Below are 17,744 nucleotides of genomic sequence, written 5' to 3' on the forward strand. Positions count from 1 at the left end.
TGGTGGTGGACGCCTGTAATCCCAGCTACTCGGGAGGCTGAGATGGGAGAATCACTTGAACCTGGGAGACAGTGGTTGCAGTAAGCCGAGATCATACTACTGCACTCCAGCCTGGACGGCTAAGCGAGACTCTGTCTCAAAAAAAAAAAAAAAAAAAAAAAAAAAGAAATTAAAATATTCACATGCTATAAAATTCCCCCTTGTAGAACCTGGAGAATATGATGCCAAGTGAAATAGGCCAGATGCCGAGGGAGAAAATTACTGCATAATCCCACATATTGTGGAGTCCAAAAACAAAACAAAGAACCCCAAATACAGCCGGGTGCGGTGGCTCATGCCTATAATCCCAGCACTTTGGGGGGCCAAGGTGGGCAGATCACCTGTGGTCGGGAGTTGGAGATCGGCCTGGCTAACATAGTGAAACTCCGTCTCTACTGAAAATACAAAATTAGCCGGGCATGGTGGCAGGCACCTGTAATCCCAGCTACTCGAGAGGCTGAGGCAGGAGAATCACTTGAACCCGAGAGGCAGAGGTGGCAGTGAGCTGGGATCACGCCACTGCACTCCAGGCTGGGGAACAGAGCAAGACTCCATCTCAAAACAAATACACAATCAAAACCCCCCAAATACATAGAAACAAAGAGCAGAAAAGTGGTTAGTGGTGGAGGGAAAGGAAGGGGGAGATGGGGGTCAGAGGATATACAGTTTCAGCTGTGCTGGAAACATTGACTGAGGGATGTCACTGCAGCCTGTGGACTATCTAAAGATATTGTACTATGGGCTGGGCATGGGGGCTCATGCCTGTAATCCCAGTGCTTTGGGAGGTTGAGGTGGAGGATTGCTTAAGGCCAGAAGTTTGGGACCAGCCTGGGCAACATAGTAAGACCCTATCTCTACAAAAAATTTAAAGATTAGCTGGGCATGGTGGTTCCTGGGATCACTTGAGCCCAGAAGGCAGAGGCTGCAGTGAACCGTGGTACCGAGATCACACCACTGCACTGCAGCCTGGGCCACAGACCAAGACTCTGAGTCAAATAAATAAATAAAAATAAAATAAACAAAAACCAGGCCTCACCCACAGTGTCGAAGGCATGCATCTTCCAGGGTTATTAAGGTGCTGGTTATTATTTTTGCTCGTAATTCTGAAAAGGCTGATAGATTTTATAGCCTGCTATCTCCAAGCAGTGCCCAAGGACACAAACAGCCAGACCCTCAGTTCCCAAACCTGGGGATTTGCAACAGACAAACACAGAGCTGGGAAATTCCGTGGCAGGGCAGATGAGGGATTGATCTGAGTCCCATGATCCTCGGCCCTGCTGAGGTCCCAGGAGGCTGTACACACTGAAATCCACATCCTGAGTGGGGTGGAGGGAGGAGGAGAATCCCAGGAGCTGGGGTCCCCCTGGTTTACACCGTCTGCCCCATCGCGAGTTTATCCTGATGTCTGGAGTAAGTAGGGATCAAAGTCTATTTTGTTCCAAATGATGAATGCAGGGTCTCCCCCCGTCAGCACTGTGGACACTGGGGCTGGATCATTCTCTGGGGTGGGGCTGTCCTGGGCACTGCGGGGTGCTGAGCAGCATCCCTGGCCTCCACCCACCCCGTGCTAGGGGCACCCCCCTTCTAGAGCTGTTCTGTTGCCTTGAATTTCTGCCCTCTGACCTCCCTTGTCCTCAACCTTATGGGATCTTCGGATGGCGCCCTTGAGGCCCAGGGCCCGTGTCTCCTCCTCACTCAGCCCTCCTGGCCACAGGTGACTCACAGTCCCCTTGGCACCACCTGGGCGCTGTCCCTGGCCTCGCCCATGGCTGACCTTGGCAGGCATCCCTAACAGAGGGGAGGGGACAGCTCTCGCCTGCCTCGGCGAGCCTGGGCTCTGGAAGATGTGCCGGGCGCCCTGGGCCCCCCACCGCCGGGTCTGGGACACAGATGCTCTCCCATTTCCAAACCTCCCATTCGGACCCTCACTGCGGCGGGGGCGGGGCCGTGTTTTTGAGACTCTGCACGCACGAGGGGGTGAGTTTGAGTGAGGCAGTCTCCATGGAGAGGAAGGTCTTTATTTAGGAAGCCAGGTGGGGGCGGGGCCGGGTGGGGAGGAGAGGGGGAGAGGAGAGATGAGCTTCTGCAGATTTCAAACCTGTCATTTCTTTTCTGATGCACACCCTCCCCTCCTGCTTCATGACAAGCTCTGCTCCCACCTTCCCCGGGTTCCCAGAGCGGCCTCCTAGGCACGATCTGAAACAGCTGGGGTCCCCCGCTCAACCCCCCAGGTGCTACGGACATGAGGGCCGGGTCACTCGCTGGGGCGGGGCCATCCTAGGTACTGCAGGGTGCTGGGCAGCGTCCCTGGCCTCCACCCACTCTATGCCAGGAGCACCCCCAGTCATGACAGCCACAAATGTCCCAGACATTGCCTGATGTCCCCTGGGGAACAGAAACATCCCCAGAAAGACTTCCTCAGTTAGGGGGTTCCACGGATCCCCAAGAGACTGTGTCCCATGATCCTCTGCCCTGCTGAGGTCCCAGGAGGCTGCACACATTGAAATCCACACCCTGAGTGGGGGGAGGGAGAGAGGCGGAGAATCCCAGGAGCTGGGGTCCTGTGGTTTATGCTGTCTGCCCCACTGGGAGCTTATTCTGGTGTCTGTTGTGAGCAGAGACGCAATTCAATTATTATTTTTGAAATCATGAATGCAAGGTCTTCCCCTCTGCACTGTGGGCATTGGGGCTGGACCATTCTCTGGGCTGGGGCCGTCCTGGGCACTGCAGGGTGCTAAGCAGTATCCCTGGCCTCCACCCACTCCATGCCAGGAGCACCCCTGAGTTGTGACAACCACAGATGTCCCCAGACATTGCCCAGGGTCCCCTGGGAGGCAGAGGCAGGAGGATCGATTGAGCTCAGGAGTTCAAGACCAGCCTGGACCACATAGCAAGACCCCATCTCTACAAAACATTTTTAAAATGTAGCCAGGTGTGGTGGTGTGCACCTGTGATCCCAGTTACTCAGGAGGCTGAGATGGGAGGAATGCTGAGTCTGGGAGGTCGAGGCTACAGTGAGCTGAGATCACATCACTGCACTCCAGCCTGGGTGACAGAGCAAGACTCTGTCTCAGGAAAAAAAAAAGAGACCCTGTCTCAAAAAAAAAGAGGGGGTTAAATAATCTGACTAGACACCTCTCAAATAAAGACACACAGGCAGCCAACAGGATTATGAAAAAATGCTGAAGATTATTCATCATCAGGGAAATGCAAATTAAAACCACAATGAGATACCTGTTAGAATGGCTATGATCCAAAAGATAAAAGATAAGAAACATTGGTAAAGATGGCCAGGTGCAGAGGCTCATGTCTGTAATCCCAGCACTTTGGGAGGATGAGGCAGGCGGATCACGGGGTCAGGAGTTCAAGACCAGCCTGGTCAACATGGCGAAACCCCGTCTCTACTAAAAATACAAAAACTAGGCACCTGTAATCCCAGCTACTTGGAGGCTGAGGCAGGAGAATCGCTTGAGCCCGGGCGGCAGAGGTTGCAGTGAGCCAAGATCGTACCACTGCACTCCAGCCCGGGTGACAAAGTGAGACTCTGTCTCAAAAAAAAAAAAAAAAAAAGAGAAAAAGAAAAAGAAACATTGGTGAGGATGTGGAGAAAAGGGAGCCCTGTGTGCTGTTGGTGGGAATGTAAATGAGCACAGCCATTCTGGAGAACGGAATGGAAGTTCCTCAAAAAATTAAAGATAGAACCACCATATGATCCAGTAATCCCACTTCTGGGTATACATCCAAAGGAAATGAAATCAGAATCTGTCAGCCTCATTCACAATAGCCAAGATAGGAAACCAACCTACGTGTCCATCGTTGGATGAATGGATACAGAAAATGTGAGGCCGGGCGCGGTGGCTCACACGTGTCACCCCAGCACTTTGGGAGGCCGAGGCGGGTGGATCACGAGGTCAGGAGTTCAAGACCAGCCTGGTCAACATGGCGAAACCCTGTCTCTACTAAAAATATAAAAATTAGCCGGGCATGGTGGTGTACACCTGTAGTCCCAGCTACTCAGGAGGCTGAGGCAGAAGAATAGCTTGAACTCAGGAGGCGGAGGTTGCAGTGAGCCGAGATCATGTCACTGCACTCCAGCCCGGGTGACAGAGTGAGGCTCCATCAGAAAAAGAGAAAGAAAGATGAACTAGACTAGAGGTTGGCAAACTCTGGCCCATGGGTCAAACGCAGTCCACTGCTTGCTTTTGTAAATAAAGTTTTATTGGCACACAACCGTGCATGTTCACTTACATATCATTCATAGCTGCTTCTGAGCTCCCACAGCACAGCTGGGAGGACTCGACAGACAGCACATGGCCTGCAACGCCAAAAATTTATACGTTGGCCCTTTAGGAAGGGTTGATAATCCCTGTACTAGAGTTAGATCTCAGAGGACCTTGAATGCCAGAAACGAATAAGTCCTAATGATTTTTAGCAAAGAGTAATGCCGCACAACCAAATGTTTACAGGTTTCATGTACTGGAATCCTCTGGGGGCGGGGCAGGGGAGAGGCCCGAAAACATGAAACAGTGTCAGATCAATTTTCAATGATTGTCTTCAGAATTAAAACTGGCCAGGCGTGGTGGCTCATGCCTGGAATCCCAGCACTTTGGGAGGCCCAGGCGGACAGATTTCTTGATCCCAGGAGTTCGAGACCGGCCAGGGCAACATGGTAAAACCCGGTCTCTACTAAAAATTAGCTGGGGCATGGTGGTGCACGCCTGTAGTCCCAGCTACTCGGGAGGCTGAAGCAGGAGGACGTCTTGAGGCTGCAGTGAGCTGAAATGGTGCCACTGCACTTCACCCTGGGTGACAAAGCGAGACCCTGTCTCAAAAAAAAAAATCTATCTAGATAAATAATATTTATCCTAAAAAGAGAAACAGTATAAAGGCACTCAGAGCTGAAACTGAAAGTCCTCCACCAGTCTCTAACTCCTGACTTCCGGGTTTCACGTCTTGCTTTATAGGACTTCCTGAATTCTAACCCCAATTCTCCTTTTCAAAAGTCTTTTGTTTCAGCCAGGCACAAGGGCCTGTGCCTGTAATCCCAGCTACCGGAGAGGCCAAAGCAGGAGGATCGTTTCCGGTCAGGAGCTGCAGACCAGCCTGGGCAACATAGTGAGACACCATCTTTTTAAAAAATTTCATTTTTGTTTTGGAAAAATTTTTGATTTACAGAAAAGTTGCAAAGCTAGTACAGCGTTCCCAGACACCCCTCACTCAGCTTCCCCTCGTGTTAGTATCTTACATCCGGCGTCTGCAAATTTTTTCTGCAAAGGGACAAACAGTAAGTATTTTACGCTCTGCGAGCTAAAGGGTTGCTGTTGCATATTCCTCTTTGTTATTTGTTTTTTTACAATCCTTTTAAAATGGAAAAGGCTTTTTAGCCCTGAGCTTTATAAAAATAAGCCATAGGTCAGGCGGGCACAGTGGCTCACGCCTGTAATCCCAGCACTTTGGGAGGCCGAGGAGGGCAGATCACGAGGTCAGGAGATCGAGACCATCCTGTTTAAATCCCGTCTCTACTAAAAATACAAAAAATTAGCCGGGCACCTATAGTCCCAACTACTCAGGAGGCTGAGGCAGGAGAATGGCATGAACCTGGAAGGCGGAGCTTGCAGTGAGCCTAGATCGCGCCACTGCACTCCAGCCTGGGCAACAGAGCAAGACTCCCTCTCAAAAAAAAAAAAAAAACCAAGTATAAACAAAACGTGGTACATCCTCCAAAACCAAAATGTCAAAATGTACACCCGTGTTCACAGCAGCACGATTCACAGCACCCCAAAGGTGGAGACCACCCAAGTGGCCACCGAGAGATGAATGGATAAACACAATGTCGTCCATTCATGCAATGGAATATGATTCAGCCTGAAAAAGGAAAGAAATTTTGACACAGGCTAGAGCGTGGATGAACTTCGAGGGCATCGTGTCCAGTGAAATGAGCCAGATGCAAAAGGACATATCCTGTGTAACTCCATGCTTAGGAGGTCCCTAGAGAGTGAGCCACACCAAATGTAAACTGTAGCTGCTGGTCAATAACCATGTATCAATATTGGCTCATTAGTGTAACAAATGTAGCACATTAATGAGAGATGGTAGCAGTAGGGGGAAATGCGTACCTTTTAGGGGAGAGGAGATAGGTGGGAACTCTATGTCTTCTGCTCAATTCTTCTGTAAGCCCAAAACTGCTCTAAAAATAGTCTATTGAAAGGGGAACTTGAAAAGACAAATTGTGAGAGTTATATCACGAACCAAGCGTTCGGATTTTTTTTCTTTTTTTTGAGACGGAGTCTCACTCTGTCACTCAGGCTACGGTGCAGTGGCGCGATCTCCACTCACTGCAAGATCCGCCTCCCGGGTTCATGCCATTCTCCTGCCTCAGCCTCCCAAGTAGCTGGGACTACAGGCACCCACCACCACGCCCGGCTAATTTTTTTGTTGTATTTTCAGTAGAGACGGGGTTTCACCGTGTTAGTCAGGATGGTCTCGATCTTCTGACCTCGTGATCCACCCGCCTCGGCCTCCCAAAGTGCTGGGATTACAGGTGTGAGTCAACGCGCCCGGCCTGATTTTTTTCTAAAAAAGTGAGACTCCATCTCAAAAAAAAAAAAAAAAAAAGAGGAGGGGAGGGAAAGCGGGAGGGAAGGAAAGAGAGGGAGGGAGGGGGAGAGGGAGAAAGGGTGGGAGAGAGAGGAAAACAGAGTGAGAGAGAGGGACAGAGGAAAGGAACGGGAATGAGTGTGAGTGAAGGAGGGACGGAGGAAGGAAGGAAGGAAAGAAGGAAAGGAGGAAGGGAGGGGAAGGAGGGAGGGAGAAATGAGGGAAGGAAGAGGAAAGGAGGAGAGGCACCCACTTGAGACAACATGATCTCTAAGCACTGACATTTATGAGCGGATTCCTTCCACAAGCTCTTCTAAACAAGCCCCAGAGAGAAGCCTGGTCAGTCCTGGCCAAATGGATTTTCTGCTTTTCCCCGAGCCCCTGTGAGTATCGCCACCATGTAATACCATGAGGATCAAAATCTCCTGGCCACTTAAGCCTGGATTAACCCACAGCAGAGCCATCCTCCTTACCCAGGGGCCACGGCGGCCCCGTGAGAGGATCACACAGCAGTCCTAATGGAATCTGTCCCAATTAGCCTCTGTCAGATTACTCACAGAACCTGCCATCCATGGAAGGCAGATTAGCCTACGATGCATGTGCAAATCCCATTTGGCGAACGAAAGCATATTCTGGAGATGATTAGCTTATTTCTGCAAGATGGCATCAAGCAGGAGATAACACGTCTTCATCCCCCTGTTACACCCACAAGGCTCTGTGTAATTCTCCCTGAGCCTCATCCCCTTCCAATCCTGATTCCCTGTGGGAGAAACACAGTTCCTTCCACTGAAGGGTTGACGCTATGGGTAAGACCTTTTCATCCTCCTGCTCCAAAACCACATAGAAAGGAGAAACTGGAAGTATATTTTTCATCTGTTTACCATATTCATGCCCTCAAAAGTACAAGAGAACAAGCTAGAAAGTAGACGATGCCGGGCGTGGTGGCTCACGCCTGTGATCCCAGCACTTTGGGAGGCTGAGATGGGAGGATCGCTTGAGTCTAGGAGTTCAAGTCCAGCCTGGGAAACATAGTGAGACCCCCACACCAACACCCCACCACCATCTGTACAAAAAATACAAAAATTAGCCAAAAATTAGGCATGCCCCTATAATCACAGCTACTCGGAAGGCTGAGGCAGGAGGATCGCTGGAGCCCAGGAGTTTGAGACTGTGGTAAGCCATGCTCACACCACCGCACTCCAGCCTGGGCAACAGAAGAAGACCCTGTCTCAAATAAATAAATAAAAATACAGTGACTTTTGCTTGTTCTTTCTTGGGTCACGTGTTCTGGGGGAAGCCAACTGCCATGTTGTGGGGAAATGAAGGCAGTGTTGTGGAGAAATCCATGTGGTGCAGAAATGGGCCCTCCAGGGCGGGCAAGGTGGTTCACGTCTGTAATCTCAGCAATCCGGGAGGCCAAGGTGGGGGCAGGTCATTTGAGATCAGAAGTTTGAGACCAGCCTGGCCAACACAGTGAAACCCCATCTCCACTAAAAAATATATAAAAATTAGCCAGTAATTGGCTAGTTGATGTAGTTATGCCTGTAATCCCAGATACTCAGGAGGATGAGGCAGGAGAATCACATGAACCCAAGAGGCAGAGATTGCAGTGAGCCAAGATCACGCCACTGCACTCTAGCCTGGCTGACAAAGTGAGACTCCATCAAAAAAAAAAAAAAAAAAAAGGAAAGAAGGAAGGGAGGGAGGGAGGGAAGGAGGGAAGGAAGGATTCATTTGTTCATTTGGGCATTTTGCCCTTCTGTCAAGGCCAGTTGGAAGCTGAGGCCTCCACCAACAGCCACATGAGGGTGCCATCTTGGAAGCAGCTCCTCCAGCTCCAATCGAGCCTTCAGATGATACAGCCCCAGCACATTCACTGCCAGAATCACCCAGTGGAGCTGCTTCCAAACTCCTGAGTGAGAGCGGAAAAAACTCAAACTCAAATTGTTTTTCCTCTCACTCTCACATCAACAACAATCAACATGGCCAAGTGCAGTGGCTCATGCCTGTAATCCCAGCACTTTTGGAGGCCAAGGTGGCAGGATCACTTGAGGTCAGGAGTTTGAGACCAGTCTGACCAACATGGTGAAACCCCGTTTCTACCAAAAATACAAAAATGAGCCAGGCATGGTTGTGGGCACCTGTAATCCCAGCTACTAGGGAGGCTGAGGCAGGAGAATCACTTGAACCTGGAAGGTGGAGGTTGCAGTGAGCTGAGATCGTGCCATTGCACTCCAGCCTGGGTGACAAGAGTGAAACTCCATCTCAAAAAAAAAAAAAAAAAAAAAACACAAAATACTTTTGTGACCAAATGTGGGAGGAGTTTCCCCACACACCAGCTGGGTGTCCCCTAATCCAATTCAGTTCAATTCAATTCAGATGCTATCTACCTGGACACAGCCTTGGACCCCACAGGTTGAAGGCTAAAAACCCCACAAGACTGACCCCAACCTCTTCAGACACCAGTAGCAAGTCTGGGCCTCCAGAACTTCCAACTGACCAGCTTCAAGTTAGGGTTGGGTTTAATTTACTACAGCAGCTCAAAGAATTCAGGGAAACACATTTACTGGTTTAATATAAAGCATATTACAAAGAATACAGATGAAAAGATGCATAGGATGAGGTATAGGCAAGAAGTACAAAGCTTCCTTGGCATGCTACCCTCCAGGAACCTCCATGTGCTCAGCTATCTCAAAGCTCTCCAAACCCTGTCCTTTTAAAGTTTTATGGAGGCTTCACTTCATAGGCATGATTGATTGCATCATTGGCCACTGGTCATCACCTCAACCTTCAGTGCTTCTCCCCTCTCCAGAGGTTGGAGGGTACAGCTAAAGGTTCCAGCCCTCTCATCCTGCTTTGATCTTTCTGGTGGCCAGACCCATCCTGAAAATAACTCGGGGCTGCCAGCCATCAGTCGACTTATCATCATACAAAACGACATGACTTTGCAGATTCCAAGGATTTCAGGAGTTCTGCACCAGAAAAAATCAGGACAAAGACCAAATAATATAATAAATATAATATAAGTAATGTAATAGCCCACTGACCCACAGAAACTGCAGGATAGTAAATGCTTGCTGCTTAAGCTGAGTATTGGGGTAATTTGTTACACAGTGATAGATAACGGGCACATCTGCAAAGGGAAGGAAGGGCTGCTGATCCATATGACTCCTCCAAGCAGATGTTGCTATAGCTTGAATGTGTCCTCCCAAAAAGCATGTTGTAGAAACTTTAATTCTCAATGCCACCATGTTGAGAGGTGAGAACTTTAAGAGGTGATTAGGTTATGAAGGCTCTAATCTCATTAATGCCATCTCTCTTTCTCTCTCTCTCTCTCTCCCCCCCTTTCTCTCTCTCTCTCTCCCCCCGCATTTTCTTCCCCAGTTCCCCAATCTTTCATATGTGTGCTCTTTTGCCCTTCCACCTTCTGACACAGCAAGAAGGCCCTTGCCAGATGCCGGCACCCTGACATTGGACTTCCCAGCCCCTAGAACCGTAAGAAACAAATCTCTATTATTTATAAATTATCTAGTCTGTGGCATTCCATTATAGCAGCACAAAACAGTGAAAGACAGATGTGTAGTCAACCATTACCTTTTCCTAATAGTCAGCAACTGGATCTTTCATTTTCTTGTTTTTCCAACATCTATCACCCTGATAATCGGGGGAGATGCAAGAACCCAGTTGGATAAGTGAGAGAAAATCAGAAGAATGACCAAGCCAAGAACATGATTCATTTGGGCATTCTGCAAATTATCAAGATATACTTGCCAGCACCAGTTTTTAAAACTGAACAAATCTACTGGCTTTTATCTATTTCCTACTAAAGCAAGGTGGCTTGATCTTGATACTATTAAATTGGGGCTTGATTCTTCTCTGGGGTGGGGCCGCTCTGGGCACTGCACAGTGCTGAGCAGCATCCCTGGTCTCCACCCACTCCAGGCCAGGTGCACCCCCAAATCATGACACCCACAGATGTCCCCAGACATCGCCAGTGCCCCCAGGGGGCAGGCTTGCCCCCAGTTGACACCCAATGATCTAAGGCATGTCCCTCAAGGGCAGGACAGCCAGGGACTTGACATTTGATGACAGGCCTATCCTCCACCCCCCAGGCCCGGCTGCACTTCCTCCTCTGGGAACTGAGTGGGCGGGATGGGCTGTCAGAGCCCCCTTCCCTTCCCACGCTGACATTCCGCCAGCACGTGGCAGGGGCGTCTTGTCTCGTTGGAGGCTGGATATAGAAACACAGCCCTGTCCTTTGTGCCACTACTGAAGTTGTCAACCTCAGCCTTCACTCATCACCACAGCAACCATCTAAATATGTCACCAGCAAAGTGCTGATTGCAAAGGAAGGGGGCAGAGAGGCCAGGACGGGTTCTCACCCAGGTGCAGGCGCAGGGGAGGTGCCGGGACGGGGGGAGTGACGTGGCTGCTTCAGAGCCACGAGACCGATGACGGCCAGGCCGGGTGTGCCCTGGAACAGGCTCCACCGCACCCTGGGGCACACAGAACAAAGGAGCAGGGCCTGCTTGACCCTGAGGGTCCAAGGTCTCTGGGAACCGAGGACAAGGAGGGGGAAGGAACGATGAGACAGCCAGTTTTGTGTCCTGCGCCTTTAGTGCTCTAGAGACCCTCCTCACCCGGTCCTCTAGGTCACTCGGGGAGGATGGCCCCGGCTGACACTGTCTGCCCCATCGGGAATCTATTCTGGTGTCTACTGTGAGTAGGGAACAAACGCATTTTTTTCTTTTGCCAAACAGTTAATGCAAGGTCTCTCCCCTGGAAACCATGGACATTCAGAGCTGGGTCATTCCCTATGGCGCGGCTGTCCCGGGCACTGCAGGGTGCTGAGCAGCGTCCCTGGCCTCCACCCACTCCATGCCACGACCACCCTCAAGTTATGACAACCGTAAATGTTCTCAGACAACACCCAGTGTCCCCTGGGGCAGAATCACCCTTAGTTGACACCCCGAGTTGGGGGATTCCACGAACCCCCAAGAGACTCTGTCCCCTGATCTTCTGTCCTGCTGAGGTCCCAGGAGGCTGCACACATTGAAATCCACACCCTGAGTTGGGGGAGGGAGAGAGGAGGTGAATCCCAGGAGCTGGGGACCCCTGGTTTACACCATCTGTGCCATCAGGAGTTTATCCTGGTCAGCAGGGAGCAGACTCCATTTCTTCTCCAAATAATGAATGCTGAGTCTCTCCTCCCAGGCACTGCGGACATTGGGCCTGGACCATTCTCTGGGCTGGGGCTGTCCTGAGCCCTGCAGGGTGCTGAGCGGCATCCGTGACCTCCAACCACTCCATGCCAGGAGCACTTCTCAGTGGTGACAGCCACAAATGTCCCCAGACATGGCCCAGTGTTGCCTGGGGGCAGGATCGCTCTGCCGTGCTGGACAGTCCTCACCACACCCTACACCTCTTGGAACTGGAATGTCTGGAGAGACGGGCAACAAGGATTTAGGAAGAGGGCCATGCAGGACAAAAAAATAAAGAAGATGAGAACGAAGAGATTTCTATTTCCCCTCGACATGAAAATAGCTCCACTGAGTCCCAAGGAAGGATTGGGTGGGGACATTCGCTCTGGTATGGCCAAGGTGGTGTGCTGAACAGGGGCTACTCCGTTCTGACTTCATGACTCGCTGGCTGGGAGACCTTCAGTCCCTTACCAATGTCGCTGTGCCTCAGTTTCCCACACTGTAAAATGCACATCGAAGCAGCACGTACCCTGTGAGATTGGTTTTGGGGATTTCATAAATGAGTATCTATAAAATGTTTAAAGTGGGCCGGGTGCAGTGGCTCAAGCCTGTAATCCCAGCACTTTGGGAGGCCGAGGCGGGTGGATCACGAGGTCAGGAGATTGAGACTATCCTGGCTAACACGGTGAAACCCCGTCTCTACTAAAAATACAAAAAACTAGCCGGGCGTGGTGGCGGGCGCCTGTAGTCTCAGCTACTCGGGAGGCTGAGGCGGGAGAATGGCATGAACCCGGGAGGCGGAGCTTGCAGTGATTCGAGATCACGCCACTGCACTCCAGCCTGGGCGACAGAGCGAGACTCCGTCTCAAAAAAAAAAAAAAAAAAAAAAAAAAAAATGTTTAAAGTGGTAGTATCTGAACCATGGGTCAAGGCACATACTGGCTTTATTATTTAGAACCTGGATTACCTCCTTTTATCATTTTTTAAATTTATTTTATTTATTTTATTTTTTGAGATGGAGTCTTGTTCTGTCACCCAGGCTGGAGTGCAATGGCGCAAACTCGGCTCACTGCCTCTGTCTCTCGGGTTCAAGTGATTCTCCTGCCTCAGCCTCCCATGTAGCTGGTATTACAGGTGTGCGCCACCACACCCGGCTAATTTTTGTATTTGTAGTAGAGACGGAGTTTCACCATGTTGGCCAGGCTGGTCTTGAACTCCTGACCTCAGGTGATCTGCCTGCTTCAGCCTCCCAAAGTGCCACCACGCCCGGCTTATGTTTTAATTTTTATTGTATTTATTTATTTTTATTTATTTATTTATTTTTGAGACAGAGTCTTGCTCTTGTCGCCCAGGCTGAAGTGCAGTGGCACGATCTCAGCTCACTGCAACCTCTGCCTCCCAGGTTCAAGGGATTCTCCTGCCTCAGCCTCCCGAGTAACTGGGATTACAGGCGCCTGCCTACACGCCAGGCTAACTGTTGCATTTTTAGTAGACACGGGATTTCACCATGTTGGCCAGGCTGGTCTCACACTCCTGACCTCAGGTGATCGGCCTGCCTTGGCCTCCCAAAGTCCTGGGATTACAGGCATGAGCCACCATGCCCGCTCTTTTAATTTTTATTTTTCATAGAGATAGGATCTTGCTATGTTGCCCAGACTGGCCTTGAACTCCTGGGCTCAAGCAATCATCCCCCATCAGCCTTCCCAAGTGCTGGGATTACAGGTGTGAGCCACCTCGCCTGGCCAGATTACCTCCTTTCTGGACTAGACCAGAGCACAGCAAAGTGTTCCTGTCTAGGGCAGGATGTAAATATTTTCAGCTATTTTCTGCCTTACAGAACATATGTTTTCTGTTGCAGCTACACAATTCTGCTGTTGTATCTTGAAAGCAGCCATAGACTATGCACAGATAAATGGGCATGGCCCATCGTGTGCCAATAAAACTTTATTTATAATAACAGGTGGCCTGGATTTGCCCCCAAGGCCACTGGTTGAGACCCCCGCCTGGAAACAGTCTAAGACAAAATAGCCCCATTTCAGCCACCGAACACTCGCATCTAGGCAGTGTTCCAATCTTTCATCCTGAAAGTAGATGAGGATCCTGTCAAAAAAGATTCACTTCTGATCCTCAACATCACATGGCAGAGTTAGCGCAGAGCATCCCTTCACACAAAACACACACTCATCCAGGGTGCGGCGGCTCACGCCTGTCATCCCAGCACTTTGGGAGGCTGAGGCGGGTGGATCACTTGAGGTCAGCAGTTCGAGACCAGCCTGGCCAACATGGTGAAACCCCGTCTCTACTAAAAATACAAAAAGCAACCGGGCAAGGTGCTGCGCCTGTAATCCCAGACACTTGGGAGGCTGAGGCAGGAGAATCGCTTGAGCCCGGGAGGTAGAGGTCGCAGTGAGCAGAGATCGCACCACTGCAACCCAGCCTGGGCCACAGAGCAAGACTCCCTCTCAAAAAACAAACAAACAACAACAACAAAAATTTTCCCAAGATGTTGCTTCTTTGAAATGTGGAAAAGGGCTGTTTCTTTTCTTACCATCTATCTTCTATGTGTGAAACCTCACCTTTATGTGCTGACCAGAAAACCTTGGCTGCAAAGGGCATTCAGAATATCTAATTTGGAACCAGGTGTAGTGACTGTCACCTGTCATCCCAGCACTTTGGGAGGCTGAGGCAGGAGGATCGCTTCAGGCCACAAGTTCAAGATCAGTTGGGCAACATAGGGAGACCCCATCTCTACAAAAATAATTTAAAAGTAGGCCAAGCGCAATGGCGCATGCCTGTCATCCCAGCACTTTGGGAGGCCGAGCGAGGTGGGCAGATCAGCTGCGGTCAGGAGTTCAAGACCAATCTGGCCAACATGGTGAAACTCTGTCTCTACTAAAAATACAAAAATTAGCTGGGCATGGTGGCAGATGCCCGTAGTCCCAGCTACTGGGGAGGCTGAGGCAGGAGAATGACTTGAACACAGGAGGCAAAGATTGCAGTGAGCCGAGATGGCGCCACTGCACTCCAGCCTGGGCGACAGAGCAACTCTGTCTCCCACAACAAACAACAACAACAACAACAAACAAACAAAAAAGAAAATCTGAGAAACTGTCACAGGCCAGAGATGGGATCCTGCATGGGTCCATGGGACAGGAGAGGACATTAGGGAAAACTGGGGAAATCGGAACAGAGTGCGGACGTGGGTTCATGAAGCTGTATCAATACCGGCTTATTCGCTGTGACAAATGCACCGTGCCATTGGATGTGAATGCTAAGGAAAAGTGGGTGTCGAGGAGATGAAACTGTCTGCACTGCGTTCCCAGTTTTTCTGTAAATCTGAAACTCTTCTAAAATGAAAAGTTTATCAGGAAAAAAAAAAAAAACAGAAGAGAAGGATGACAGGCAATTAGCTACTTACGCTAGAAAATGCTGTAAAATGTGATTGAGGGAACATTAAGTTCCTGTGACAGCATCTAATAATGAGATGATTATGTAAAACCTAGAAAAGAAAGACGCTAAAAACGGGATATGCAAATTGGCAGGGGAAGTTTGCGCTTATGAAAAGAATGGGAGGGGTGGGGGGGCCGGTGGCTGGGCGGTTGGTCTTGTCTCCTGTTTCCCTGGCTCCGGGACGACCACCAAGCACTCCAACCCCAGGCGGATGGAGGGGCTGCTGGAGGGAGCCCCCGGAACACCCAAGGCCAATTTCGGCAACATGGTGTATTCCCTACCAAGGCCGACGGCATCCAGGCGGCGCTCAATGAATGCCTGCTGAGGGTGCAGCTGCTGCCTAGGCTGGAGGAGGGCTGCAGTTTTATGGATGGAAAGTTCTAGAAAATAAGCATGACGCTGTGGTCTGAAGGAAGAAACGAGACAACTAATATGCCGTGGCATCCTGATCTTTGCACAGCCGGTTAGGTATGGCCACCCACACCTGGTGCTGACACCTGGGCCAATGACTGTCATAGGGTGTTGTGCTGAGTACTGCAGGGTGCTGAGGAGCGTCCCTGGCCTCCACCCTCTCCATGCTGGGAACACCCCTCAACCACAAATGTCCCCAGACATTGCCAAGTGTCCCCTGGGAAGAAGGATCATTCCCGGTGAGAAATCACGGTCCCCACAATATCCAGCTTAATCCATCCGGCAGCCCCATAAGGGATACGTATAATCCTCCTTCCACAGACGGGGAAACACACTGAGAAGACGTAAAGCCAGCTCAAGGTCACCAACCTAGGAGGAAGCCTCAAAGAAGGGGGTGGTTGTGCGTCATGACTGTCACTTTAGTAATAGAGACCCCTATGCTGGGCAATGCTGGTCTAACATGGCAAGAATCAGAAAACTGCCGCTGTGGGCCAGGCATGGTGGCTCACTTCTGTCATCCCAGCACTTTGGGAGGCCGAGGCGGGCGGATCACGAGGTCAGGAGTTCGAGACCAGCCTGACCAACATGGTGAAACCCCATGTCTACTAAAAATACAAAAATTAGCCAGGCGTGGTGGCGGTACCTGTAAGCCCAGCTACTCAGGGGGCTGAGGCAGGAGAATCGCTTGAACCCGGGAGGCGGAGGTTGCAGTGAGCCGGGATCAGGATCGTGCCACCGCACTCCAGCCTGGGTGATAGAGAGAGACTCCGTCTCAAAACAAACAAACAAACAAACAAAAACTACCAGTGTGGGTCAAATCCAGCCCACCACTTGTTTTCGTCAGTAAGTTTTACTGAAATACAGCCACACCCATTTATGTACTGTCTAGGCCACTTTCCAACATCAACATCAGAGCTGAGAGGCTGCAACAGAGAGCGCCTGGCTCAGAGCGTCGAAAATATTTACTCTCTGGCTCTTTACAGAAAAGTTCTGTTGATGGCTGGGTGCAGAGGCTCATGCCTGTGATCCCAGCACTTTGGGAGGCTGAGGTGGGAGGATCACTTGAGGCCAGTAGTTTAAGACCAGCCTGGCCAACATGGTGAAACCCCATCTCTATTAAAAATACAAAAATTAGCCAGGCGTGATGGGGAGTACCTGTAATGCCAGCAGAGGCTGAAGCACGAGAATCTCTTGAACTCGGGAGGTAGAGGTTGCAGTGAGCTGAGATTGCGCCAATGCACTCCAGACTGGGCGAGACAGTGAGACTCTGTCTCAAAAAAAAAAAAAAAAAAGAAAAGAAAAAGAAAAAGAAGAGGTGTGTGGATGCCTCACAAGACAGAGCCCCAGAGCGCTACATTGCAACTTCAAGGCCTTTGACTCTTTTCTCTTCAAACTCCCTCTCTCTGAGCACCCTGTTAATATTTTTACGAAGGAACAAAAACAGCAGGGTCAACCGGGGAGGGGGGTGAAATGAGTTCTGCCTGGGGCGGGCTGGTTCTGGCCACGGAGACCCACCCTCCCCTCAGCCCGTCTCCAGGGGAAGGAGTGCCAGCGGGGGCAGACCCACCTCACTGTCGGGGGAGCAGAGACTGGCAGCTGGCCTGCCCCTGAGGTCCCTGCGGGGGCCGTACTGTCACCTCGAACCCGCTGTCACGGGGCACGGAGCTGAGGCTTGCGCTCCCAGCGCCAGTGCCTGCACGCACACAGGTCACCCTGACTCCACCAAGTCAGCCCTGCAGCCTCCAGACGGTCAGACTTGCTGAGCTGGGACGGCCACTGCGTCCATGCAGCTCGATTTCCCAGACCCTGAGCTGCCTCGGGCACGGCTGTGTGGCGGGTGTGGAGATTCACAGAGCGCCCTGGTCTCTGAGGGTCACTTTGGTCCAGGGTCTCCTCCACTAGGCACTGCTGAGACGCTGGGGCTGGAGTGTTCTCTCGGGTGGGGCTGTGCTGGGCACTGCAGGATACTGATCAACGTCCCAGACCTCCACCCGCTCCATGCCAGGAGCCCTCGCCACCCCTCCCAGTTGTGACAACCACAAAGTC

At 50.8% G+C, this 17,744-nt stretch overlaps 1 protein-coding gene and 1 long non-coding RNA gene across 8 annotated transcripts in view; one reads left to right on the top strand and one right to left on the bottom strand.

The window, feature by feature from the left end:
- GNG7 (G protein subunit gamma 7) overlaps positions 1-17,744 on the bottom strand; it is a 209,797-nt gene that overhangs the window by 157,729 nt on the left and 34,324 nt on the right. The window contains exon 1 of one of the 6 annotated variants that reach the window (XR_010583310.1): positions 10,231-10,883. The exons of the other annotated variants lie outside the window; for them this stretch is intronic. The gene's annotated coding sequence lies outside the window, so the exon portion shown is untranslated. Of the gene's footprint in view, positions 1-10,230; positions 10,884-17,744 lie in introns of those variants that run through there. 6 annotated transcript variants of the gene reach the window in all.
- Positions 5,029-12,429, top strand: LOC123570326 (uncharacterized). Of its 2 annotated transcripts, none has more exons than XR_006694421.3 (3): positions 5,029-5,323; positions 10,021-10,131; positions 11,397-12,429. It is a non-coding gene; the product is annotated as an uncharacterized lncRNA (long non-coding RNA). The 2 variants fall into 2 exon arrangements; XR_012428240.1 differs by having other exon boundaries at positions 11,851-12,418.

Source organism: Macaca fascicularis, chromosome 19, assembly GCF_037993035.2.
Source record: "Macaca fascicularis isolate 582-1 chromosome 19, T2T-MFA8v1.1".
In the NCBI taxonomy this organism is placed as follows: domain Eukaryota; kingdom Metazoa; phylum Chordata; class Mammalia; order Primates; family Cercopithecidae; genus Macaca; species Macaca fascicularis.